The following is a 19,389-nucleotide window of genomic DNA, read 5'->3' on the forward strand; positions in this document are numbered from 1 at the left end:
AAGGTATTTACCCAGTTTCCAGGACCAGTGGTGCACCCGTGCCTCGGTAGCGCAGTAGGCAGCGCGTAAGTCTCATAATCTTAAGGTCGTGAGTTCGATCCTCACCCGGGGCATTTAATTTTCTGTGACTGATGGTGGCGCTGTTGCTAGGGCGCCAACGTAGTTCTTGTTTGTTATCCACAACTTTTCAACGCTTCAGCGGGAAAATGTTTACCTCCTGTTATTGCTACTTACAGCTTCCCTTTTCCTCTTCTCCCAGCAGAGCATGAAGCCAAAAGCATTGCTCTGCGGCGTTTGAGGTGCGCGCCTTGCCAGTCAGTCTGTGCAAAGATGCTCGCAAAGAGAGAAGGGCGCCGACGCGGCACTCGACACGAAATGCGACAAGCGACCGTACGAACGGTCGAACGAAACGGCCGCATCCGGTGTGGTCTAGTGGCTAGGATACCTGGCTTTCACCCAGGAGGCCCGGGTTCGATTCCCGGTACCGGAACGGAATTTTTTCCACACGAGTCGTGACAAGTTTGAGCTGTCCGAGCGGCCGTTTCCCGTCCTGCTCGCAATATAGCTACTGTTTCGTGACCGTCAGCAGAATATAGACTAGGGAAGCAGACGCACGACGACCATAGAAATGGTGTACGGCTTCATGCCACCAGTTTCCAGCGTAGGGCTGAGCAACTGCATCTGCTGGGGCCCGTTAGCTCAGTTGGTTAGAGCGTCGTGCTAATAACGCGAAGGTCGTGGGTTCGATCCCCCCACGGGCCACTACTCTTTTACTACTACGAAAAGGCAGCGCCGATTTCAGCTGGCGAGTGTGATGACCAAAAGATCATCACCCTGCGTGGAAGTTGACAGAGGATCCGAACCCGACTCGTCGGGAAGCGCTACATCATTCACTCGGCAATGGCCATAATATCTTGAATACACTGGTTCTCAACCGATAAAGAGAAAATGAAAGAAAATGTCCGATTGCCGATGCGCAACCACTTTGGCCCCTGTCAGTACTTGGGCGGGTGAGCGCATGGGAACACAGGGTACTATTGGCAGTTTTACTTCCTATTTTTGTTTCTCCTTAGTTTTCGGAGCTGCAGCCCGATTCGGTCAGGGAGACGCCACCGTGAAATGAAGGGGGCGTGCTGTGTGTCCATCGCCTAGCCTCACCTCTCTTTACCTCTCTCAGTCGTTTCTCGTGCTTGTCGTTTTGATATAGGCCGATTTGAGAGCGTCAGCTCTCGCGTCAGCCGAGCTAAGTCGAGACACACTAAGGGCTGGTATGCAGCGAGTAGGAGGCCGGAAAAACAATAATTTAAGAGCGCGTGGCAAAAGTACTCATACGCGAAATTAAAAGCCTGCTGCGGTGGCCGGGAATCGAACCCGGATCAACTGCTTGGAAGGCAACTATGCTGACCATTACACCACCACCGCACAAGCGAGCGCCCCGCCTCCGCGCTGTGTCGGCTTCCCGCCTGTCGGCAGCGGCCGAAGGTGATCGTACCTGGCAGGCGCATTTCGAGGTAGGCTAGGGGAGCACATCCAGACGCATTCGGACAGCGTATCCGCGCACATTTCGCATCCTTTGGCAAGAGTCGGCGCCGGCGAGGACCGCGTTCTGGCGGCATTTTTAAGCAGTGCAGTGCAGGATTCAGCGTCTGCAGCATCTTCTCCACAGAATGCTACGGCGCTTGACGGCAGTCCCACTTTCCCTTGAGACATCTGCTCGGGAAGCAGCGTGAAGTTGCCGCTGGCCCCAGCATCGGTGGTTCAGTGGTAGAATGCTCGCCTGCCACGCGGGCGGCCCGGGTTCGATTCCCGGCCGATGCATCATTTTGCTTTTCCCGCGATAATGCTGCCGTGTGGCTTGCGCGCTTGAGATGCACGATCCGCAAGAATATATAGCTGGATTCCCTTGAGAAGAACCGAGAACGCAGCACTCGCCGGTCCCCACTAGGACGCTCGCATGATGTTCTGCAGACTAGCGTCGGCTTGGCCTCACAAGTTGCTGTGTCCAGGTGCCTCCGAGGCACTGAGCTTTAACGACAAGGAGTGCTGCCTATCGTTGCAACAGCTGCAGCAACACCGCAATCAACTGGGCCGGCAGTGCGCGTGTAGCAACAGAACACGTTACCCAGGAAGTACAGTGTCTCTACGTCTAATATTGGGTAAGGTATTTACCCAGTTTCCAGGACCAGTGGTGCACCCGTGCCTCGGTAGCGCAGTAGGCAGCGCGTAAGTCTCATAATCTTAAGGTCGTGAGTTCGATCCTCACCCGGGGCATTTAATTTTCTGTGACTGATGGTGGCGCTGTTGCTAGGGCGCCAACGTAGTTCTTGTTTGTTATCCACAACTTTTCAACGCTTCAGCGGGAAAATGTTTACCTCCTGTTATTGCTACTTACAGCTTCCCTTTTCCTCTTCTCCCAGCAGAGCATGAAGCCAAAAGCATTGCTCTGCGGCGTTTGAGGTGCGCGCCTTGCCAGTCAGTCTGTGCAAAGATGCTCGCAAAGAGAGAAGGGCGCCGACGCGGCACTCGACACGAAATGCGACAAGCGACCGTACGAACGGTCGAACGAAACGGCCGCATCCGGTGTGGTCTAGTGGCTAGGATACCTGGCTTTCACCCAGGAGGCCCGGGTTCGATTCCCGGTACCGGAACGGAATTTTTTCCACACGAGTCGTGACAAGTTTGAGCTGTCCGAGCGGCCGTTTCCCGTCCTGCTCGCAATATAGCTACTGTTTCGTGACCGTCAGCAGAATATAGACTAGGGAAGCAGACGCACGACGACCATAGAAATGGTGTACGGCTTCATGCCACCAGTTTCCAGCGTAGGGCTGAGCAACTGCATCTGCTGGGGCCCGTTAGCTCAGTTGGTTAGAGCGTCGTGCTAATAACGCGAAGGTCGTGGGTTCGATCCCCCCACGGGCCACTACTCTTTTACTACTACGAAAAGGCAGCGCCGATTTCAGCTGGCGAGTGTGATGACCAAAAGATCATCACCCTGCGTGGAAGTTGACAGAGGATCCGAACCCGACTCGTCGGGAAGCGCTACATCATTCACTCGGCAATGGCCATAATATCTTGAATACACTGGTTCTCAACCGATAAAGAGAAAATGAAAGAAAATGTCCGATTGCCGATGCGCAACCACTTTGGCCCCTGTCAGTACTTGGGCGGGTGAGCGCATGGGAACACAGGGTACTATTGGCAGTTTTACTTCCTATTTTTGTTTCTCCTTAGTTTTCGGAGCTGCAGCCCGATTCGGTCAGGGAGACGCCACCGTGAAATGAAGGGGGCGTGCTGTGTGTCCATCGCCTAGCCTCACCTCTCTTTACCTCTCTCAGTCGTTTCTCGTGCTTGTCGTTTTGATATAGGCCGATTTGAGAGCGTCAGCTCTCGCGTCAGCCGAGCAAAGTCGAGACAAGTCGAGACACACTAAGGGCTGGTATGCAGCGAGTAGGAGGCCGGAAAAACAATAATTTAAGAGCGCGTGGCAAAAGTACTCATACGCGAAATTAAAAGCCTGCTGCGGTGGCCGGGAATCGAACCCGGATCAACTGCTTGGAAGGCAACTATGCTGACCATTACACCACCACCGCACAAGCGAGCGCCCCGCCTCCGCGCTGTGTCGGCTTCCCGCCTGTCGGCAGCGGCCGAAGGTGATCGTACCTGGCAGGCGCATTTCGAGGTAGGCTAGGGGAGCACATCCAGACGCATTCGGACAGCGTATCCGCGCACATTTCGCATCCTTTGGCAAGAGTCGGCGCCGGCGAGGACCGCGTTCTGGCGGCATTTTTAAGCAGTGCAGTGCAGGATTCAGCGTCTGCAGCATCTTCTCCACAGAATGCTACGGCGCTTGACGGCAGTCCCACTTTCCCTTGAGACATCTGCTCGGGAAGCAGCGTGAAGTTGCCGCTGGCCCCAGCATCGGTGGTTCAGTGGTAGAATGCTCGCCTGCCACGCGGGCGGCCCGGGTTCGATTCCCGGCCGATGCATCATTTTGCTTTTCCCGCGATAATGCTGCCGTGTGGCTTGCGCGCTTGAGATGCACGATCCGCAAGAATATATAGCTGGATTCCCTTGAGAAGAACCGAGAACGCAGCACTCGCCGGTCCCCACTAGGACGCTCGCATGATGTTCTGCAGACTAGCGTCGGCTTGGCCTCACAAGTTGCTGTGTCCAGGTGCCTCCGAGGCACTGAGCTTTAACGACAAGGAGTGCTGCCTATCGTTGCAACAGCTGCAGCAACACCGCAATCAACTGGGCCGGCAGTGCGCGTGTAGCAACAGAACACGTTACCCAGGAAGTACAGTGTCTCTACGTCTAATATTGGGTACGGTATTTACCCAGTTTCCAGGACCAGTGGTGCACCCGTGCCTCGGTAGCGCAGTAGGCAGCGCGTAAGTCTCATAATCTTAAGGTCGTGAGTTCGATCCTCACCCGGGGCATTTAATTTTCTGTGACTGATGGTGGCGCTGTTGCTAGGGCGCCAACGTAGTTCTTGTTTGTTATCCACAACTTTTCAACGCTTCAGCGGGAAAATGTTTACCTCCTGTTATTGCTACTTACAGCTTCCCTTTTCCTCTTCTCCCAGCAGAGCATGAAGCCAAAAGCATTGCTCTGCGGCGTTTGAGGTGCGCGCCTTGCCAGTCAGTCTGTGCAAAGATGCTCGCAAAGAGAGAAGGGCGCCGACGCGGCACTCGACACGAAATGCGACAAGCGACCGTACGAACGGTCGAACGAAACGGCCGCATCCGGTGTGGTCTAGTGGCTAGGATACCTGGCTTTCACCCAGGAGGCCCGGGTTCGATTCCCGGTACCGGAACGGAATTTTTTCCACACGAGTCGTGACAAGTTTGAGCTGTCCGAGCGGCCGTTTCCCGTCCTGCTCGCAATATAGCTACTGTTTCGTGACCGTCAGCAGAATATAGACTAGGGAAGCAGACGCACGACGACCATAGAAATGGTGTACGGCTTCATGCCACCAGTTTCCAGCGTAGGGCTGAGCAACTGCATCTGCTGGGGCCCGTTAGCTCAGTTGGTTAGAGCGTCGTGCTAATAACGCGAAGGTCGTGGGTTCGATCCCCCCACGGGCCACTACTCTTTTACTACTACGAAAAGGCAGCGCCGATTTCAGCTGGCGAGTGTGATGACCAAAAGATCATCACCCTGCGTGGAAGTTGACAGAGGATCCGAACCCGACTCGTCGGGAAGCGCTACATCATTCACTCGGCAATGGCCATAATATCTTGAATACACTGGTTCTCAACCGATAAAGAGAAAATGAAAGAAAATGTCCGATTGCCGATGCGCAACCACTTTGGCCCCTGTCAGTACTTGGGCGGGTGAGCGCATGGGAACACAGGGTACTATTGGCAGTTTTACTTCCTATTTTTGTTTCTCCTTAGTTTTCGGAGCTGCAGCCCGATTCGGTCAGGGAGACGCCACCGTGAAATGAAGGGGGCGTGCTGTGTGTCCATCGCCTAGCCTCACCTCTCTTTACCTCTCTCAGTCGTTTCTCGTGCTTGTCGTTTTGATATAGGCCGATTTGAGAGCGTCAGCTCTCGCGTCAGCCGAGCAAAGTCGAGACAAGTCGAGACACACTAAGGGCTGGTATGCAGCGAGTAGGAGGCCGGAAAAACAATAATTTAAGAGCGCGTGGCAAAAGTACTCATACGCGAAATTAAAAGCCTGCTGCGGTGGCCGGGAATCGAACCCGGATCAACTGCTTGGAAGGCAACTATGCTGACCATTACACCACCACCGCACAAGCGAGCGCCCCGCCTCCGCGCTGTGTCGGCTTCCCGCCTGTCGGCAGCGGCCGAAGGTGATCGTACCTGGCAGGCGCATTTCGAGGTAGGCTAGGGGAGCACATCCAGACGCATTCGGACAGCGTATCCGCGCACATTTCGCATCCTTTGGCAAGAGTCGGCGCCGGCGAGGACCGCGTTCTGGCGGCATTTTTAAGCAGTGCAGTGCAGGATTCAGCGTCTGCAGCATCTTCTCCACAGAATGCTACGGCGCTTGACGGCAGTCCCACTTTCCCTTGAGACATCTGCTCGGGAAGCAGCGTGAAGTTGCCGCTGGCCCCAGCATCGGTGGTTCAGTGGTAGAATGCTCGCCTGCCACGCGGGCGGCCCGGGTTCGATTCCCGGCCGATGCATCATTTTGCTTTTCCCGCGATAATGCTGCCGTGTGGCTTGCGCGCTTGAGATGCACGATCCGCAAGAATATATAGCTGGATTCCCTTGAGAAGAACCGAGAACGCAGCACTCGCCGGTCCCCACTAGGACGCTCGCATGATGTTCTGCAGACTAGCGTCGGCTTGGCCTCACAAGTTGCTGTGTCCAGGTGCCTCCGAGGCACTGAGCTTTAACGACAAGGAGTGCTGCCTATCGTTGCAACAGCTGCAGCAACACCGCAATCAACTGGGCCGGCAGTGCGCGTGTAGCAACAGAACACGTTACCCAGGAAGTACAGTGTCTCTACGTCTAATATTGGGTACGGTATTTACCCAGTTTCCAGGACCAGTGGTGCACCCGTGCCTCGGTAGCGCAGTAGGCAGCGCGTAAGTCTCATAATCTTAAGGTCGTGAGTTCGATCCTCACCCGGGGCATTTAATTTTCTGTGACTGATGGTGGCGCTGTTGCTAGGGCGCCAACGTAGTTCTTGTTTGTTATCCACAACTTTTCAACGCTTCAGCGGGAAAATGTTTACCTCCTGTTATTGCTACTTACAGCTTCCCTTTTCCTCTTCTCCCAGCAGAGCATGAAGCCAAAAGCATTGCTCTGCGGCGTTTGAGGTGCGCGCCTTGCCAGTCAGTCTGTGCAAAGATGCTCGCAAAGAGAGAAGGGCGCCGACGCGGCACTCGACACGAAATGCGACAAGCGACCGTACGAACGGTCGAACGAAACGGCCGCATCCGGTGTGGTCTAGTGGCTAGGATACCTGGCTTTCACCCAGGAGGCCCGGGTTCGATTCCCGGTACCGGAACGGAATTTTTTCCACACGAGTCGTGACAAGTTTGAGCTGTCCGAGCGGCCGTTTCCCGTCCTGCTCGCAATATAGCTACTGTTTCGTGACCGTCAGCAGAATATAGACTAGGGAAGCAGACGCACGACGACCATAGAAATGGTGTACGGCTTCATGCCACCAGTTTCCAGCGTAGGGCTGAGCAACTGCATCTGCTGGGGCCCGTTAGCTCAGTTGGTTAGAGCGTCGTGCTAATAACGCGAAGGTCGTGGGTTCGATCCCCCCACGGGCCACTACTCTTTTACTACTACGAAAAGGCAGCGCCGATTTCAGCTGGCGAGTGTGATGACCAAAAGATCATCACCCTGCGTGGAAGTTGACAGAGGATCCGAACCCGACTCGTCGGGAAGCGCTACATCATTCACTCGGCAATGGCCATAATATCTTGAATACACTGGTTCTCAACCGATAAAGAGAAAATGAAAGAAAATGTCCGATTGCCGATGCGCAACCACTTTGGCCCCTGTCAGTACTTGGGCGGGTGAGCGCATGGGAACACAGGGTACTATTGGCAGTTTTACTTCCTATTTTTGTTTCTCCTTAGTTTTCGGAGCTGCAGCCCGATTCGGTCAGGGAGACGCCACCGTGAAATGAAGGGGGCGTGCTGTGTGTCCATCGCCTAGCCTCACCTCTCTTTACCTCTCTCAGTCGTTTCTCGTGCTTGTCGTTTTGATATAGGCCGATTTGAGAGCGTCAGCTCTCGCGTCAGCCGAGCAAAGTCGAGACACACTAAGGGCTGGTATGCAGCGAGTAGGAGGCCGGAAAAACAATAATTTAAGAGCGCGTGGCAAAAGTACTCATACGCGAAATTAAAAGCCTGCTGCGGTGGCCGGGAATCGAACCCGGATCAACTGCTTGGAAGGCAACTATGCTGACCATTACACCACCACCGCACAAGCGAGCGCCCCGCCTCCGCGCTGTGTCGGCTTCCCGCCTGTCGGCAGCGGCCGAAGGTGATCGTACCTGGCAGGCGCATTTCGAGGTAGGCTAGGGGAGCACATCCAGACGCATTCGGACAGCGTATCCGCGCACATTTCGCATCCTTTGGCAAGAGTCGGCGCCGGCGAGGACCGCGTTCTGGCGGCATTTTTAAGCAGTGCAGTGCAGGATTCAGCGTCTGCAGCATCTTCTCCACAGAATGCTACGGCGCTTGACGGCAGTCCCACTTTCCCTTGAGACATCTGCTCGGGAAGCAGCGTGAAGTTGCCGCTGGCCCCAGCATCGGTGGTTCAGTGGTAGAATGCTCGCCTGCCACGCGGGCGGCCCGGGTTCGATTCCCGGCCGATGCATCATTTTGCTTTTCCCGCGATAATGCTGCCGTGTGGCTTGCGCGCTTGAGATGCACGATCCGCAAGAATATATAGCTGGATTCCCTTGAGAAGAACCGAGAACGCAGCACTCGCCGGTCCCCACTAGGACGCTCGCATGATGTTCTGCAGACTAGCGTCGGCTTGGCCTCACAAGTTGCTGTGTCCAGGTGCCTCCGAGGCACTGAGCTTTAACGACAAGGAGTGCTGCCTATCGTTGCAACAGCTGCAGCAACACCGCAATCAACTGGGCCGGCAGTGCGCGTGTAGCAACAGAACACGTTACCCAGGAAGTACAGTGTCTCTACGTCTAATATTGGGTACGGTATTTACCCAGTTTCCAGGACCAGTGGTGCACCCGTGCCTCGGTAGCGCAGTAGGCAGCGCGTAAGTCTCATAATCTTAAGGTCGTGAGTTCGATCCTCACCCGGGGCATTTAATTTTCTGTGACTGATGGTGGCGCTGTTGCTAGGGCGCCAACGTAGTTCTTGTTTGTTATCCACAACTTTTCAACGCTTCAGCGGGAAAATGTTTACCTCCTGTTATTGCTACTTACAGCTTCCCTTTTCCTCTTCTCCCAGCAGAGCATGAAGCCAAAAGCATTGCTCTGCGGCGTTTGAGGTGCGCGCCTTGCCAGTCAGTCTGTGCAAAGATGCTCGCAAAGAGAGAAGGGCGCCGACGCGGCACTCGACACGAAATGCGACAAGCGACCGTACGAACGGTCGAACGAAACGGCCGCATCCGGTGTGGTCTAGTGGCTAGGATACCTGGCTTTCACCCAGGAGGCCCGGGTTCGATTCCCGGTACCGGAACGGAATTTTTTCCACACGAGTCGTGACAAGTTTGAGCTGTCCGAGCGGCCGTTTCCCGTCCTGCTCGCAATATAGCTACTGTTTCGTGACCGTCAGCAGAATATAGACTAGGGAAGCAGACGCACGACGACCATAGAAATGGTGTACGGCTTCATGCCACCAGTTTCCAGCGTAGGGCTGAGCAACTGCATCTGCTGGGGCCCGTTAGCTCAGTTGGTTAGAGCGTCGTGCTAATAACGCGAAGGTCGTGGGTTCGATCCCCCCACGGGCCACTACTCTTTTACTACTACGAAAAGGCAGCGCCGATTTCAGCTGGCGAGTGTGATGACCAAAAGATCATCACCCTGCGTGGAAGTTGACAGAGGATCCGAACCCGACTCGTCGGGAAGCGCTACATCATTCACTCGGCAATGGCCATAATATCTTGAATACACTGGTTCTCAACCGATAAAGAGAAAATGAAAGAAAATGTCCGATTGCCGATGCGCAACCACTTTGGCCCCTGTCAGTACTTGGGCGGGTGAGCGCATGGGAACACAGGGTACTATTGGCAGTTTTACTTCCTATTTTTGTTTCTCCTTAGTTTTCGGAGCTGCAGCCCGATTCGGTCAGGGAGACGCCACCGTGAAATGAAGGGGGCGTGCTGTGTGTCCATCGCCTAGCCTCACCTCTCTTTACCTCTCTCAGTCGTTTCTCGTGCTTGTCGTTTTGATATAGGCCGATTTGAGAGCGTCAGCTCTCGCGTCAGCCGAGCAAAGTCGAGACACACTAAGGGCTGGTATGCAGCGAGTAGGAGGCCGGAAAAACAATAATTTAAGAGCGCGTGGCAAAAGTACTCATACGCGAAATTAAAAGCCTGCTGCGGTGGCCGGGAATCGAACCCGGATCAACTGCTTGGAAGGCAACTATGCTGACCATTACACCACCACCGCACAAGCGAGCGCCCCGCCTCCGCGCTGTGTCGGCTTCCCGCCTGTCGGCAGCGGCCGAAGGTGATCGTACCTGGCAGGCGCATTTCGAGGTAGGCTAGGGGAGCACATCCAGACGCATTCGGACAGCGTATCCGCGCACATTTCGCATCCTTTGGCAAGAGTCGGCGCCGGCGAGGACCGCGTTCTGGCGGCATTTTTAAGCAGTGCAGTGCAGGATTCAGCGTCTGCAGCATCTTCTCCACAGAATGCTACGGCGCTTGACGGCAGTCCCACTTTCCCTTGAGACATCTGCTCGGGAAGCAGCGTGAAGTTGCCGCTGGCCCCAGCATCGGTGGTTCAGTGGTAGAATGCTCGCCTGCCACGCGGGCGGCCCGGGTTCGATTCCCGGCCGATGCATCATTTTGCTTTTCCCGCGATAATGCTGCCGTGTGGCTTGCGCGCTTGAGATGCACGATCCGCAAGAATATATAGCTGGATTCCCTTGAGAAGAACCGAGAACGCAGCACTCGCCGGTCCCCACTAGGACGCTCGCATGATGTTCTGCAGACTAGCGTCGGCTTGGCCTCACAAGTTGCTGTGTCCAGGTGCCTCCGAGGCACTGAGCTTTAACGACAAGGAGTGCTGCCTATCGTTGCAACAGCTGCAGCAACACCGCAATCAACTGGGCCGGCAGTGCGCGTGTAGCAACAGAACACGTTACCCAGGAAGTACAGTGTCTCTACGTCTAATATTGGGTACGGTATTTACCCAGTTTCCAGGACCAGTGGTGCACCCGTGCCTCGGTAGCGCAGTAGGCAGCGCGTAAGTCTCATAATCTTAAGGTCGTGAGTTCGATCCTCACCCGGGGCATTTAATTTTCTGTGACTGATGGTGGCGCTGTTGCTAGGGCGCCAACGTAGTTCTTGTTTGTTATCCACAACTTTTCAACGCTTCAGCGGGAAAATGTTTACCTCCTGTTATTGCTACTTACAGCTTCCCTTTTCCTCTTCTCCCAGCAGAGCATGAAGCCAAAAGCATTGCTCTGCGGCGTTTGAGGTGCGCGCCTTGCCAGTCAGTCTGTGCAAAGATGCTCGCAAAGAGAGAAGGGCGCCGACGCGGCACTCGACACGAAATGCGACAAGCGACCGTACGAACGGTCGAACGAAACGGCCGCATCCGGTGTGGTCTAGTGGCTAGGATACCTGGCTTTCACCCAGGAGGCCCGGGTTCGATTCCCGGTACCGGAACGGAATTTTTTCCACACGAGTCGTGACAAGTTTGAGCTGTCCGAGCGGCCGTTTCCCGTCCTGCTCGCAATATAGCTACTGTTTCGTGACCGTCAGCAGAATATAGACTAGGGAAGCAGACGCACGACGACCATAGAAATGGTGTACGGCTTCATGCCACCAGTTTCCAGCGTAGGGCTGAGCAACTGCATCTGCTGGGGCCCGTTAGCTCAGTTGGTTAGAGCGTCGTGCTAATAACGCGAAGGTCGTGGGTTCGATCCCCCCACGGGCCACTACTCTTTTACTACTACGAAAAGGCAGCGCCGATTTCAGCTGGCGAGTGTGATGACCAAAAGATCATCACCCTGCGTGGAAGTTGACAGAGGATCCGAACCCGACTCGTCGGGAAGCGCTACATCATTCACTCGGCAATGGCCATAATATCTTGAATACACTGGTTCTCAACCGATAAAGAGAAAATGAAAGAAAATGTCCGATTGCCGATGCGCAACCACTTTGGCCCCTGTCAGTACTTGGGCGGGTGAGCGCATGGGAACACAGGGTACTATTGGCAGTTTTACTTCCTATTTTTGTTTCTCCTTAGTTTTCGGAGCTGCAGCCCGATTCGGTCAGGGAGACGCCACCGTGAAATGAAGGGGGCGTGCTGTGTGTCCATCGCCTAGCCTCACCTCTCTTTACCTCTCTCAGTCGTTTCTCGTGCTTGTCGTTTTGATATAGGCCGATTTGAGAGCGTCAGCTCTCGCGTCAGCCGAGCAAAGTCGAGACAAGTCGAGACACACTAAGGGCTGGTATGCAGCGAGTAGGAGGCCGGAAAAACAATAATTTAAGAGCGCGTGGCAAAAGTACTCATACGCGAAATTAAAAGCCTGCTGCGGTGGCCGGGAATCGAACCCGGATCAACTGCTTGGAAGGCAACTATGCTGACCATTACACCACCACCGCACAAGCGAGCGCCCCGCCTCCGCGCTGTGTCGGCTTCCCGCCTGTCGGCAGCGGCCGAAGGTGATCGTACCTGGCAGGCGCATTTCGAGGTAGGCTAGGGGAGCACATCCAGACGCATTCGGACAGCGTATCCGCGCACATTTCGCATCCTTTGGCAAGAGTCGGCGCCGGCGAGGACCGCGTTCTGGCGGCATTTTTAAGCAGTGCAGTGCAGGATTCAGCGTCTGCAGCATCTTCTCCACAGAATGCTACGGCGCTTGACGGCAGTCCCACTTTCCCTTGAGACATCTGCTCGGGAAGCAGCGTGAAGTTGCCGCTGGCCCCAGCATCGGTGGTTCAGTGGTAGAATGCTCGCCTGCCACGCGGGCGGCCCGGGTTCGATTCCCGGCCGATGCATCATTTTGCTTTTCCCGCGATAATGCTGCCGTGTGGCTTGCGCGCTTGAGATGCACGATCCGCAAGAATATATAGCTGGATTCCCTTGAGAAGAACCGAGAACGCAGCACTCGCCGGTCCCCACTAGGACGCTCGCATGATGTTCTGCAGACTAGCGTCGGCTTGGCCTCACAAGTTGCTGTGTCCAGGTGCCTCCGAGGCACTGAGCTTTAACGACAAGGAGTGCTGCCTATCGTTGCAACAGCTGCAGCAACACCGCAATCAACTGGGCCGGCAGTGCGCGTGTAGCAACAGAACACGTTACCCAGGAAGTACAGTGTCTCTACGTCTAATATTGGGTACGGTATTTACCCAGTTTCCAGGACCAGTGGTGCACCCGTGCCTCGGTAGCGCAGTAGGCAGCGCGTAAGTCTCATAATCTTAAGGTCGTGAGTTCGATCCTCACCCGGGGCATTTAATTTTCTGTGACTGATGGTGGCGCTGTTGCTAGGGCGCCAACGTAGTTCTTGTTTGTTATCCACAACTTTTCAACGCTTCAGCGGGAAAATGTTTACCTCCTGTTATTGCTACTTACAGCTTCCCTTTTCCTCTTCTCCCAGCAGAGCATGAAGCCAAAAGCATTGCTCTGCGGCGTTTGAGGTGCGCGCCTTGCCAGTCAGTCTGTGCAAAGATGCTCGCAAAGAGAGAAGGGCGCCGACGCGGCACTCGACACGAAATGCGACAAGCGACCGTACGAACGGTCGAACGAAACGGCCGCATCCGGTGTGGTCTAGTGGCTAGGATACCTGGCTTTCACCCAGGAGGCCCGGGTTCGATTCCCGGTACCGGAACGGAATTTTTTCCACACGAGTCGTGACAAGTTTGAGCTGTCCGAGCGGCCGTTTCCCGTCCTGCTCGCAATATAGCTACTGTTTCGTGACCGTCAGCAGAATATAGACTAGGGAAGCAGACGCACGACGACCATAGAAATGGTGTACGGCTTCATGCCACCAGTTTCCAGCGTAGGGCTGAGCAACTGCATCTGCTGGGGCCCGTTAGCTCAGTTGGTTAGAGCGTCGTGCTAATAACGCGAAGGTCGTGGGTTCGATCCCCCCACGGGCCACTACTCTTTTACTACTACGAAAAGGCAGCGCCGATTTCAGCTGGCGAGTGTGATGACCAAAAGATCATCACCCTGCGTGGAAGTTGACAGAGGATCCGAACCCGACTCGTCGGGAAGCGCTACATCATTCACTCGGCAATGGCCATAATATCTTGAATACACTGGTTCTCAACCGATAAAGAGAAAATGAAAGAAAATGTCCGATTGCCGATGCGCAACCACTTTGGCCCCTGTCAGTACTTGGGCGGGTGAGCGCATGGGAACACAGGGTACTATTGGCAGTTTTACTTCCTATTTTTGTTTCTCCTTAGTTTTCGGAGCTGCAGCCCGATTCGGTCAGGGAGACGCCACCGTGAAATGAAGGGGGCGTGCTGTGTGTCCATCGCCTAGCCTCACCTCTCTTTACCTCTCTCAGTCGTTTCTCGTGCTTGTCGTTTTGATATAGGCCGATTTGAGAGCGTCAGCTCTCGCGTCAGCCGAGCAAAGTCGAGACAAGTCGAGACACACTAAGGGCTGGTATGCAGCGAGTAGGAGGCCGGAAAAACAATAATTTAAGAGCGCGTGGCAAAAGTACTCATACGCGAAATTAAAAGCCTGCTGCGGTGGCCGGGAATCGAACCCGGATCAACTGCTTGGAAGGCAACTATGCTGACCATTACACCACCACCGCACAAGCGAGCGCCCCGCCTCCGCGCTGTGTCGGCTTCCCGCCTGTCGGCAGCGGCCGAAGGTGATCGTACCTGGCAGGCGCATTTCGAGGTAGGCTAGGGGAGCACATCCAGACGCATTCGGACAGCGTATCCGCGCACATTTCGCATCCTTTGGCAAGAGTCGGCGCCGGCGAGGACCGCGTTCTGGCGGCATTTTTAAGCAGTGCAGTGCAGGATTCAGCGTCTGCAGCATCTTCTCCACAGAATGCTACGGCGCTTGACGGCAGTCCCACTTTCCCTTGAGACATCTGCTCGGGAAGCAGCGTGAAGTTGCCGCTGGCCCCAGCATCGGTGGTTCAGTGGTAGAATGCTCGCCTGCCACGCGGGCGGCCCGGGTTCGATTCCCGGCCGATGCATCATTTTGCTTTTCCCGCGATAATGCTGCCGTGTGGCTTGCGCGCTTGAGATGCACGATCCGCAAGAATATATAGCTGGATTCCCTTGAGAAGAACCGAGAACGCAGCACTCGCCGGTCCCCACTAGGACGCTCGCATGATGTTCTGCAGACTAGCGTCGGCTTGGCCTCACAAGTTGCTGTGTCCAGGTGCCTCCGAGGCACTGAGCTTTAACGACAAGGAGTGCTGCCTATCGTTGCAACAGCTGCAGCAACACCGCAATCAACTGGGCCGGCAGTGCGCGTGTAGCAACAGAACACGTTACCCAGGAAGTACAGTGTCTCTACGTCTAATATTGGGTACGGTATTTACCCAGTTTCCAGGACCAGTGGTGCACCCGTGCCTCGGTAGCGCAGTAGGCAGCGCGTAAGTCTCATAATCTTAAGGTCGTGAGTTCGATCCTCACCCGGGGCATTTAATTTTCTGTGACTGATGGTGGCGCTGTTGCTAGGGCGCCAACGTAGTTCTTGTTTGTTATCCACAACTTTTCAACGCTTCAGCGGGAAAATGTTTACCTCCTGTTATTGCTACTTACAGCTTCCCTTTTCCTCTTCTCCCAGCAGAGCATGAAGCCAAAAGCATTGCTCTGCGGCGTTTGAGGTGCGCGCCTTGCCAGTCAGTCTGTGCAAAGATGCTCGCAAAGAGAGAAGGGCGCCGACGCGGCACTCGACACGAAATGCGACAAGCGACCGTACGAACGGTCGAACGAAACGGCCGCATCCGGTGTGGTCTAGTGGCTAGGATACCTGGCTTTCACCCAGGAGGCCCGGGTTCGATTCCCGGTACCGGAACGGAATTTTTTCCACACGAGTCGTGACAAGTTTGAGCTGTCCGAGCGGCCGTTTCCCGTCCTGCTCGCAATATAGCTACTGTTTCGTGACCGTCAGCAGAATATAGACTAGGGAAGCAGACGCACGACGACCATAGAAATGGTGTACGGCTTCATGCCACCAGTTTCCAGCGTAGGGCTGAGCAACTGCATCTGCTGGGGCCCGTTAGCTCAGTTGGTTAGAGCGTCGTGCTAATAACGCGAAGGTCGTGGGTTCGATCCCCCCACGGGCCACTACTCTTTTACTACTACGAAAAGGCAGCGCCGATTTCAGCTGGCGAGTGTGATGACCAAAAGATCATCACCCTGCGTGGAAGTTGACAGAGGATCCGAACCCGACTCGTCGGGAAGCGCTACATCATTCACTCGGCAATGGCCATAATATCTTGAATACACTGGTTCTCAACCGATAAAGAGAAAATGAAAGAAAATGTCCGATTGCCGATGCGCAACCACTTTGGCCCCTGTCAGTACTTGGGCGGGTGAGCGCATGGGAACACAGGGTACTATTGGCAGTTTTACTTCCTATTTTTGTTTCTCCTTAGTTTTCGGAGCTGCAGCCCGATTCGGTCAGGGAGACGCCACCGTGAAATGAAGGGGGCGTGCTGTGTGTCCATCGCCTAGCCTCACCTCTCTTTACCTCTCTCAGTCGTTTCTCGTGCTTGTCGTTTTGATATAGGCCGATTTGAGAGCGTCAGCTCTCGCGTCAGCCGAGCAAAGTCGAGACAAGTCGAGACACACTAAGGGCTGGTATGCAGCGAGTAGGAGGCCGGAAAAACAATAATTTAAGAGCGCGTGGCAAAAGTACTCATACGCGAAATTAAAAGCCTGCTGCGGTGGCCGGGAATCGAACCCGGATCAACTGCTTGGAAGGCAACTATGCTGACCATTACACCACCACCGCACAAGCGAGCGCCCCGCCTCCGCGCTGTGTCGGCTTCCCGCCTGTCGGCAGCGGCCGAAGGTGATCGTACCTGGCAGGCGCATTTCGAGGTAGGCTAGGGGAGCACATCCAGACGCATTCGGACAGCGTATCCGCGCACATTTCGCATCCTTTGGCAAGAGTCGGCGCCGGCGAGGACCGCGTTCTGGCGGCATTTTTAAGCAGTGCAGTGCAGGATTCAGCGTCTGCAGCATCTTCTCCACAGAATGCTACGGCGCTTGACGGCAGTCCCACTTTCCCTTGAGACATCTGCTCGGGAAGCAGCGTGAAGTTGCCGCTGGCCCCAGCATCGGTGGTTCAGTGGTAGAATGCTCGCCTGCCACGCGGGCGGCCCGGGTTCGATTCCCGGCCGATGCATCATTTTGCTTTTCCCGCGATAATGCTGCCGTGTGGCTTGCGCGCTTGAGATGCACGATCCGCAAGAATATATAGCTGGATTCCCTTGAGAAGAACCGAGAACGCAGCACTCGCCGGTCCCCACTAGGACGCTCGCATGATGTTCTGCAGACTAGCGTCGGCTTGGCCTCACAAGTTGCTGTGTCCAGGTGCCTCCGAGGCACTGAGCTTTAACGACAAGGAGTGCTGCCTATCGTTGCAACAGCTGCAGCAACACCGCAATCAACTGGGCCGGCAGTGCGCGTGTAGCAACAGAACACGTTACCCAGGAAGTACAGTGTCTCTACGTCTAATATTGGGTACGGTATTTACCCAGTTTCCAGGACCAGTGGTGCACCCGTGCCTCGGTAGCGCAGTAGGCAGCGCGTAAGTCTCATAATCTTAAGGTCGTGAGTTCGATCCTCACCCGGGGCATTTAATTTTCTGTGACTGATGGTGGCGCTGTTGCTAGGGCGCCAACGTAGTTCTTGTTTGTTATCCACAACTTTTCAACGCTTCAGCGGGAAAATGTTTACCTCCTGTTATTGCTACTTACAGCTTCCCTTTTCCTCTTCTCCCAGCAGAGCATGAAGCCAAAAGCATTGCTCTGCGGCGTTTGAGGTGCGCGCCTTGCCAGTCAGTCTGTGCAAAGATGCTCGCAAAGAGAGAAGGGCGCCGACGCGGCACTCGACACGAAATGCGACAAGCGACCGTACGAACGGTCGAACGAAACGGCCGCATCCGGTGTGGTCTAGTGGCTAGGATACCTGGCTTTCACCCAGGAGGCCCGGGTTCGATTCCCGGTACCGGAACGGAATTTTTTCCACACGAGTCGTGACAAGTTTGAGCTGTCCGAGCGGCCGTTTCCCGTCCTGCTCGCAATATAGCTACTGTTTCGTGACCGTCAGCAGAATATAGACTAGGGAAGCAGACGCACGACGACCATAGAAATGGTGTACGGCTTCATGCCACCAGTTTCCAGCGTAGGGCTGAGCAACTGCATCTGCTGGGGCCCGTTAGCTCAGTTGGTTAGAGCGTCGTGCTAATAACGCGAAGGTCGTGGGTTCGATCCCCCCACGGGCCACTACTCTTTTACTACTACGAAAAGGCAGCGCCGATTTCAGCTGGCGAGTGTGATGACCAAAAGATCATCACCCTGCGTGGAAGTTGACAGAGGATCCGAACCCGACTCGTCGGGAAGCGCTACATCATTCACTCGGCAATGGCCATAATATCTTGAATACACTGGTTCTCAACCGATAAAGAGAAAATGAAAGAAAATGTCCGATTGCCGATGCGCAACCACTTTGGCCCCTGTCAGTACTTGGGCGGGTGAGCGCATGGGAACACAGGGTACTATTGGCAGTTTTACTTCCTATTTTTGTTTCTCCTTAGTTTTCGGAGCTGCAGCCCGATTCGGTCAGGGAGACGCCACCGTGAAATGAAGGGGGCGTGCTGTGTGTCCATCGCCTAGCCTCACCTCTCTTTACCTCTCTCAGTCGTTTCTCGTGCTTGTCGTTTTGATATAGGCCGATTTGAGAGCGTCAGCTCTCGCGTCAGCCGAGCAAAGTCGAGACAAGTCGAGACACACTAAGGGCTGGTATGCAGCGAGTAGGAGGCCGGAAAAACAATAATTTAAGAGCGCGTGGCAAAAGTACTCATACGCGAAATTAAAAGCCTGCTGCGGTGGCCGGGAATCGAACCCGGATCAACTGCTTGGAAGGCAACTATGCTGACCATTACACCACCACCGCACAAGCGAGCGCCCCGCCTCCGCGCTGTGTCGGCTTCCCGCCTGTCGGCAGCGGCCGAAGGTGATCGTACCTGGCAGGCGCATTTCGAGGTAGGCTAGGGGAGCACATCCAGACGCATTCGGACAGCGTATCCGCGCACATTTCGCATCCTTTGGCAAGAGTCGGCGCCGGCGAGGACCGCGTTCTGGCGGCATTTTTAAGCAGTGCAGTGCAGGATTCAGCGTCTGCAGCATCTTCTCCACAGAATGCTACGGCGCTTGACGGCAGTCCCACTTTCCCTTGAGACATCTGCTCGGGAAGCAGCGTGAAGTTGCCGCTGGCCCCAGCATCGGTGGTTCAGTGGTAGAATGCTCGCCTGCCACGCGGGCGGCCCGGGTTCGATTCCCGGCCGATGCATCATTTTGCTTTTCCCGCGATAATGCTGCCGTGTGGCTTGCGCGCTTGAGATGCACGATCCGCAAGAATATATAGCTGGATTCCCTTGAGAAGAACCGAGAACGCAGCACTCGCCGGTCCCCACTAGGACGCTCGCATGATGTTCTGCAGACTAGCGTCGGCTTGGCCTCACAAGTTGCTGTGTCCAGGTGCCTCCGAGGCACTGAGCTTTAACGACAAGGAGTGCTGCCTATCGTTGCAACAGCTG

At 55.1% G+C, this 19,389-nt stretch overlaps 45 non-coding genes across 45 annotated transcripts; 36 read left to right on the plus strand and 9 right to left on the minus strand.

Annotated features, from left to right (window-relative positions):
- Positions 1–40: 40 nt before the first annotated feature.
- Positions 41–113, plus strand: Trnam-cau. The gene has a single exon. It is a non-coding gene; the product is annotated as a tRNA-Met (tRNA).
- Positions 114–418: 305 nt separating this feature from the next.
- On the plus strand, positions 419–490 carry Trnae-uuc. The gene has a single exon. It is a non-coding gene; the product is annotated as a tRNA-Glu (tRNA).
- A 198-nt stretch (positions 491–688) lies between these two features.
- Positions 689–762, plus strand: Trnai-aau. The gene has a single exon. It is a non-coding gene; the product is annotated as a tRNA-Ile (tRNA).
- A 588-nt stretch (positions 763–1,350) lies between these two features.
- Trnag-ucc lies at positions 1,351–1,422 on the minus strand. Its single transcript has one exon. It is a non-coding gene; the product is annotated as a tRNA-Gly (tRNA).
- Positions 1,423–1,747: 325 nt separating this feature from the next.
- Trnag-gcc lies at positions 1,748–1,818 on the plus strand. The gene has a single exon. It is a non-coding gene; the product is annotated as a tRNA-Gly (tRNA).
- A 380-nt stretch (positions 1,819–2,198) lies between these two features.
- Trnam-cau lies at positions 2,199–2,271 on the plus strand. The gene has a single exon. It is a non-coding gene; the product is annotated as a tRNA-Met (tRNA).
- Positions 2,272–2,576: 305 nt separating this feature from the next.
- Positions 2,577–2,648, plus strand: Trnae-uuc. The gene has a single exon. It is a non-coding gene; the product is annotated as a tRNA-Glu (tRNA).
- A 198-nt stretch (positions 2,649–2,846) lies between these two features.
- On the plus strand, positions 2,847–2,920 carry Trnai-aau. Its single transcript has one exon. It is a non-coding gene; the product is annotated as a tRNA-Ile (tRNA).
- A 598-nt stretch (positions 2,921–3,518) lies between these two features.
- Trnag-ucc lies at positions 3,519–3,590 on the minus strand. Its single transcript has one exon. It is a non-coding gene; the product is annotated as a tRNA-Gly (tRNA).
- Positions 3,591–3,915: 325 nt separating this feature from the next.
- Trnag-gcc lies at positions 3,916–3,986 on the plus strand. Its single transcript has one exon. It is a non-coding gene; the product is annotated as a tRNA-Gly (tRNA).
- A 380-nt stretch (positions 3,987–4,366) lies between these two features.
- Trnam-cau lies at positions 4,367–4,439 on the plus strand. Its single transcript has one exon. It is a non-coding gene; the product is annotated as a tRNA-Met (tRNA).
- Positions 4,440–4,744: 305 nt separating this feature from the next.
- Trnae-uuc lies at positions 4,745–4,816 on the plus strand. Its single transcript has one exon. It is a non-coding gene; the product is annotated as a tRNA-Glu (tRNA).
- A 198-nt stretch (positions 4,817–5,014) lies between these two features.
- Trnai-aau lies at positions 5,015–5,088 on the plus strand. Its single transcript has one exon. It is a non-coding gene; the product is annotated as a tRNA-Ile (tRNA).
- Positions 5,089–5,686: 598 nt separating this feature from the next.
- Trnag-ucc lies at positions 5,687–5,758 on the minus strand. The gene has a single exon. It is a non-coding gene; the product is annotated as a tRNA-Gly (tRNA).
- A 325-nt stretch (positions 5,759–6,083) lies between these two features.
- On the plus strand, positions 6,084–6,154 carry Trnag-gcc. Its single transcript has one exon. It is a non-coding gene; the product is annotated as a tRNA-Gly (tRNA).
- A 380-nt stretch (positions 6,155–6,534) lies between these two features.
- On the plus strand, positions 6,535–6,607 carry Trnam-cau. The gene has a single exon. It is a non-coding gene; the product is annotated as a tRNA-Met (tRNA).
- Positions 6,608–6,912: 305 nt separating this feature from the next.
- On the plus strand, positions 6,913–6,984 carry Trnae-uuc. Its single transcript has one exon. It is a non-coding gene; the product is annotated as a tRNA-Glu (tRNA).
- Positions 6,985–7,182: 198 nt separating this feature from the next.
- On the plus strand, positions 7,183–7,256 carry Trnai-aau. Its single transcript has one exon. It is a non-coding gene; the product is annotated as a tRNA-Ile (tRNA).
- Positions 7,257–7,844: 588 nt separating this feature from the next.
- Positions 7,845–7,916, minus strand: Trnag-ucc. The gene has a single exon. It is a non-coding gene; the product is annotated as a tRNA-Gly (tRNA).
- Positions 7,917–8,241: 325 nt separating this feature from the next.
- On the plus strand, positions 8,242–8,312 carry Trnag-gcc. The gene has a single exon. It is a non-coding gene; the product is annotated as a tRNA-Gly (tRNA).
- A 380-nt stretch (positions 8,313–8,692) lies between these two features.
- Trnam-cau lies at positions 8,693–8,765 on the plus strand. The gene has a single exon. It is a non-coding gene; the product is annotated as a tRNA-Met (tRNA).
- A 305-nt stretch (positions 8,766–9,070) lies between these two features.
- On the plus strand, positions 9,071–9,142 carry Trnae-uuc. Its single transcript has one exon. It is a non-coding gene; the product is annotated as a tRNA-Glu (tRNA).
- A 198-nt stretch (positions 9,143–9,340) lies between these two features.
- Positions 9,341–9,414, plus strand: Trnai-aau. Its single transcript has one exon. It is a non-coding gene; the product is annotated as a tRNA-Ile (tRNA).
- A 588-nt stretch (positions 9,415–10,002) lies between these two features.
- Trnag-ucc lies at positions 10,003–10,074 on the minus strand. Its single transcript has one exon. It is a non-coding gene; the product is annotated as a tRNA-Gly (tRNA).
- A 325-nt stretch (positions 10,075–10,399) lies between these two features.
- Trnag-gcc lies at positions 10,400–10,470 on the plus strand. Its single transcript has one exon. It is a non-coding gene; the product is annotated as a tRNA-Gly (tRNA).
- A 380-nt stretch (positions 10,471–10,850) lies between these two features.
- Trnam-cau lies at positions 10,851–10,923 on the plus strand. The gene has a single exon. It is a non-coding gene; the product is annotated as a tRNA-Met (tRNA).
- Positions 10,924–11,228: 305 nt separating this feature from the next.
- Trnae-uuc lies at positions 11,229–11,300 on the plus strand. The gene has a single exon. It is a non-coding gene; the product is annotated as a tRNA-Glu (tRNA).
- A 198-nt stretch (positions 11,301–11,498) lies between these two features.
- On the plus strand, positions 11,499–11,572 carry Trnai-aau. Its single transcript has one exon. It is a non-coding gene; the product is annotated as a tRNA-Ile (tRNA).
- Positions 11,573–12,170: 598 nt separating this feature from the next.
- On the minus strand, positions 12,171–12,242 carry Trnag-ucc. The gene has a single exon. It is a non-coding gene; the product is annotated as a tRNA-Gly (tRNA).
- Positions 12,243–12,567: 325 nt separating this feature from the next.
- Trnag-gcc lies at positions 12,568–12,638 on the plus strand. Its single transcript has one exon. It is a non-coding gene; the product is annotated as a tRNA-Gly (tRNA).
- Positions 12,639–13,018: 380 nt separating this feature from the next.
- On the plus strand, positions 13,019–13,091 carry Trnam-cau. Its single transcript has one exon. It is a non-coding gene; the product is annotated as a tRNA-Met (tRNA).
- A 305-nt stretch (positions 13,092–13,396) lies between these two features.
- On the plus strand, positions 13,397–13,468 carry Trnae-uuc. Its single transcript has one exon. It is a non-coding gene; the product is annotated as a tRNA-Glu (tRNA).
- Positions 13,469–13,666: 198 nt separating this feature from the next.
- Positions 13,667–13,740, plus strand: Trnai-aau. The gene has a single exon. It is a non-coding gene; the product is annotated as a tRNA-Ile (tRNA).
- A 598-nt stretch (positions 13,741–14,338) lies between these two features.
- On the minus strand, positions 14,339–14,410 carry Trnag-ucc. The gene has a single exon. It is a non-coding gene; the product is annotated as a tRNA-Gly (tRNA).
- A 325-nt stretch (positions 14,411–14,735) lies between these two features.
- Positions 14,736–14,806, plus strand: Trnag-gcc. Its single transcript has one exon. It is a non-coding gene; the product is annotated as a tRNA-Gly (tRNA).
- A 380-nt stretch (positions 14,807–15,186) lies between these two features.
- Positions 15,187–15,259, plus strand: Trnam-cau. The gene has a single exon. It is a non-coding gene; the product is annotated as a tRNA-Met (tRNA).
- Positions 15,260–15,564: 305 nt separating this feature from the next.
- On the plus strand, positions 15,565–15,636 carry Trnae-uuc. Its single transcript has one exon. It is a non-coding gene; the product is annotated as a tRNA-Glu (tRNA).
- Positions 15,637–15,834: 198 nt separating this feature from the next.
- On the plus strand, positions 15,835–15,908 carry Trnai-aau. Its single transcript has one exon. It is a non-coding gene; the product is annotated as a tRNA-Ile (tRNA).
- Positions 15,909–16,506: 598 nt separating this feature from the next.
- On the minus strand, positions 16,507–16,578 carry Trnag-ucc. The gene has a single exon. It is a non-coding gene; the product is annotated as a tRNA-Gly (tRNA).
- A 325-nt stretch (positions 16,579–16,903) lies between these two features.
- Trnag-gcc lies at positions 16,904–16,974 on the plus strand. The gene has a single exon. It is a non-coding gene; the product is annotated as a tRNA-Gly (tRNA).
- Positions 16,975–17,354: 380 nt separating this feature from the next.
- On the plus strand, positions 17,355–17,427 carry Trnam-cau. Its single transcript has one exon. It is a non-coding gene; the product is annotated as a tRNA-Met (tRNA).
- A 305-nt stretch (positions 17,428–17,732) lies between these two features.
- On the plus strand, positions 17,733–17,804 carry Trnae-uuc. The gene has a single exon. It is a non-coding gene; the product is annotated as a tRNA-Glu (tRNA).
- Positions 17,805–18,002: 198 nt separating this feature from the next.
- Trnai-aau lies at positions 18,003–18,076 on the plus strand. The gene has a single exon. It is a non-coding gene; the product is annotated as a tRNA-Ile (tRNA).
- Positions 18,077–18,674: 598 nt separating this feature from the next.
- On the minus strand, positions 18,675–18,746 carry Trnag-ucc. The gene has a single exon. It is a non-coding gene; the product is annotated as a tRNA-Gly (tRNA).
- A 325-nt stretch (positions 18,747–19,071) lies between these two features.
- On the plus strand, positions 19,072–19,142 carry Trnag-gcc. Its single transcript has one exon. It is a non-coding gene; the product is annotated as a tRNA-Gly (tRNA).
- The last annotated feature ends 247 nt before the right edge of the window (positions 19,143–19,389 follow it).

The sequence above is a fragment of the Schistocerca piceifrons genome, chromosome 2 (genome assembly GCF_021461385.2).
Source record: "Schistocerca piceifrons isolate TAMUIC-IGC-003096 chromosome 2, iqSchPice1.1, whole genome shotgun sequence".
Taxonomy (NCBI): Eukaryota; Metazoa; Arthropoda; class Insecta; order Orthoptera; family Acrididae; genus Schistocerca; species Schistocerca piceifrons.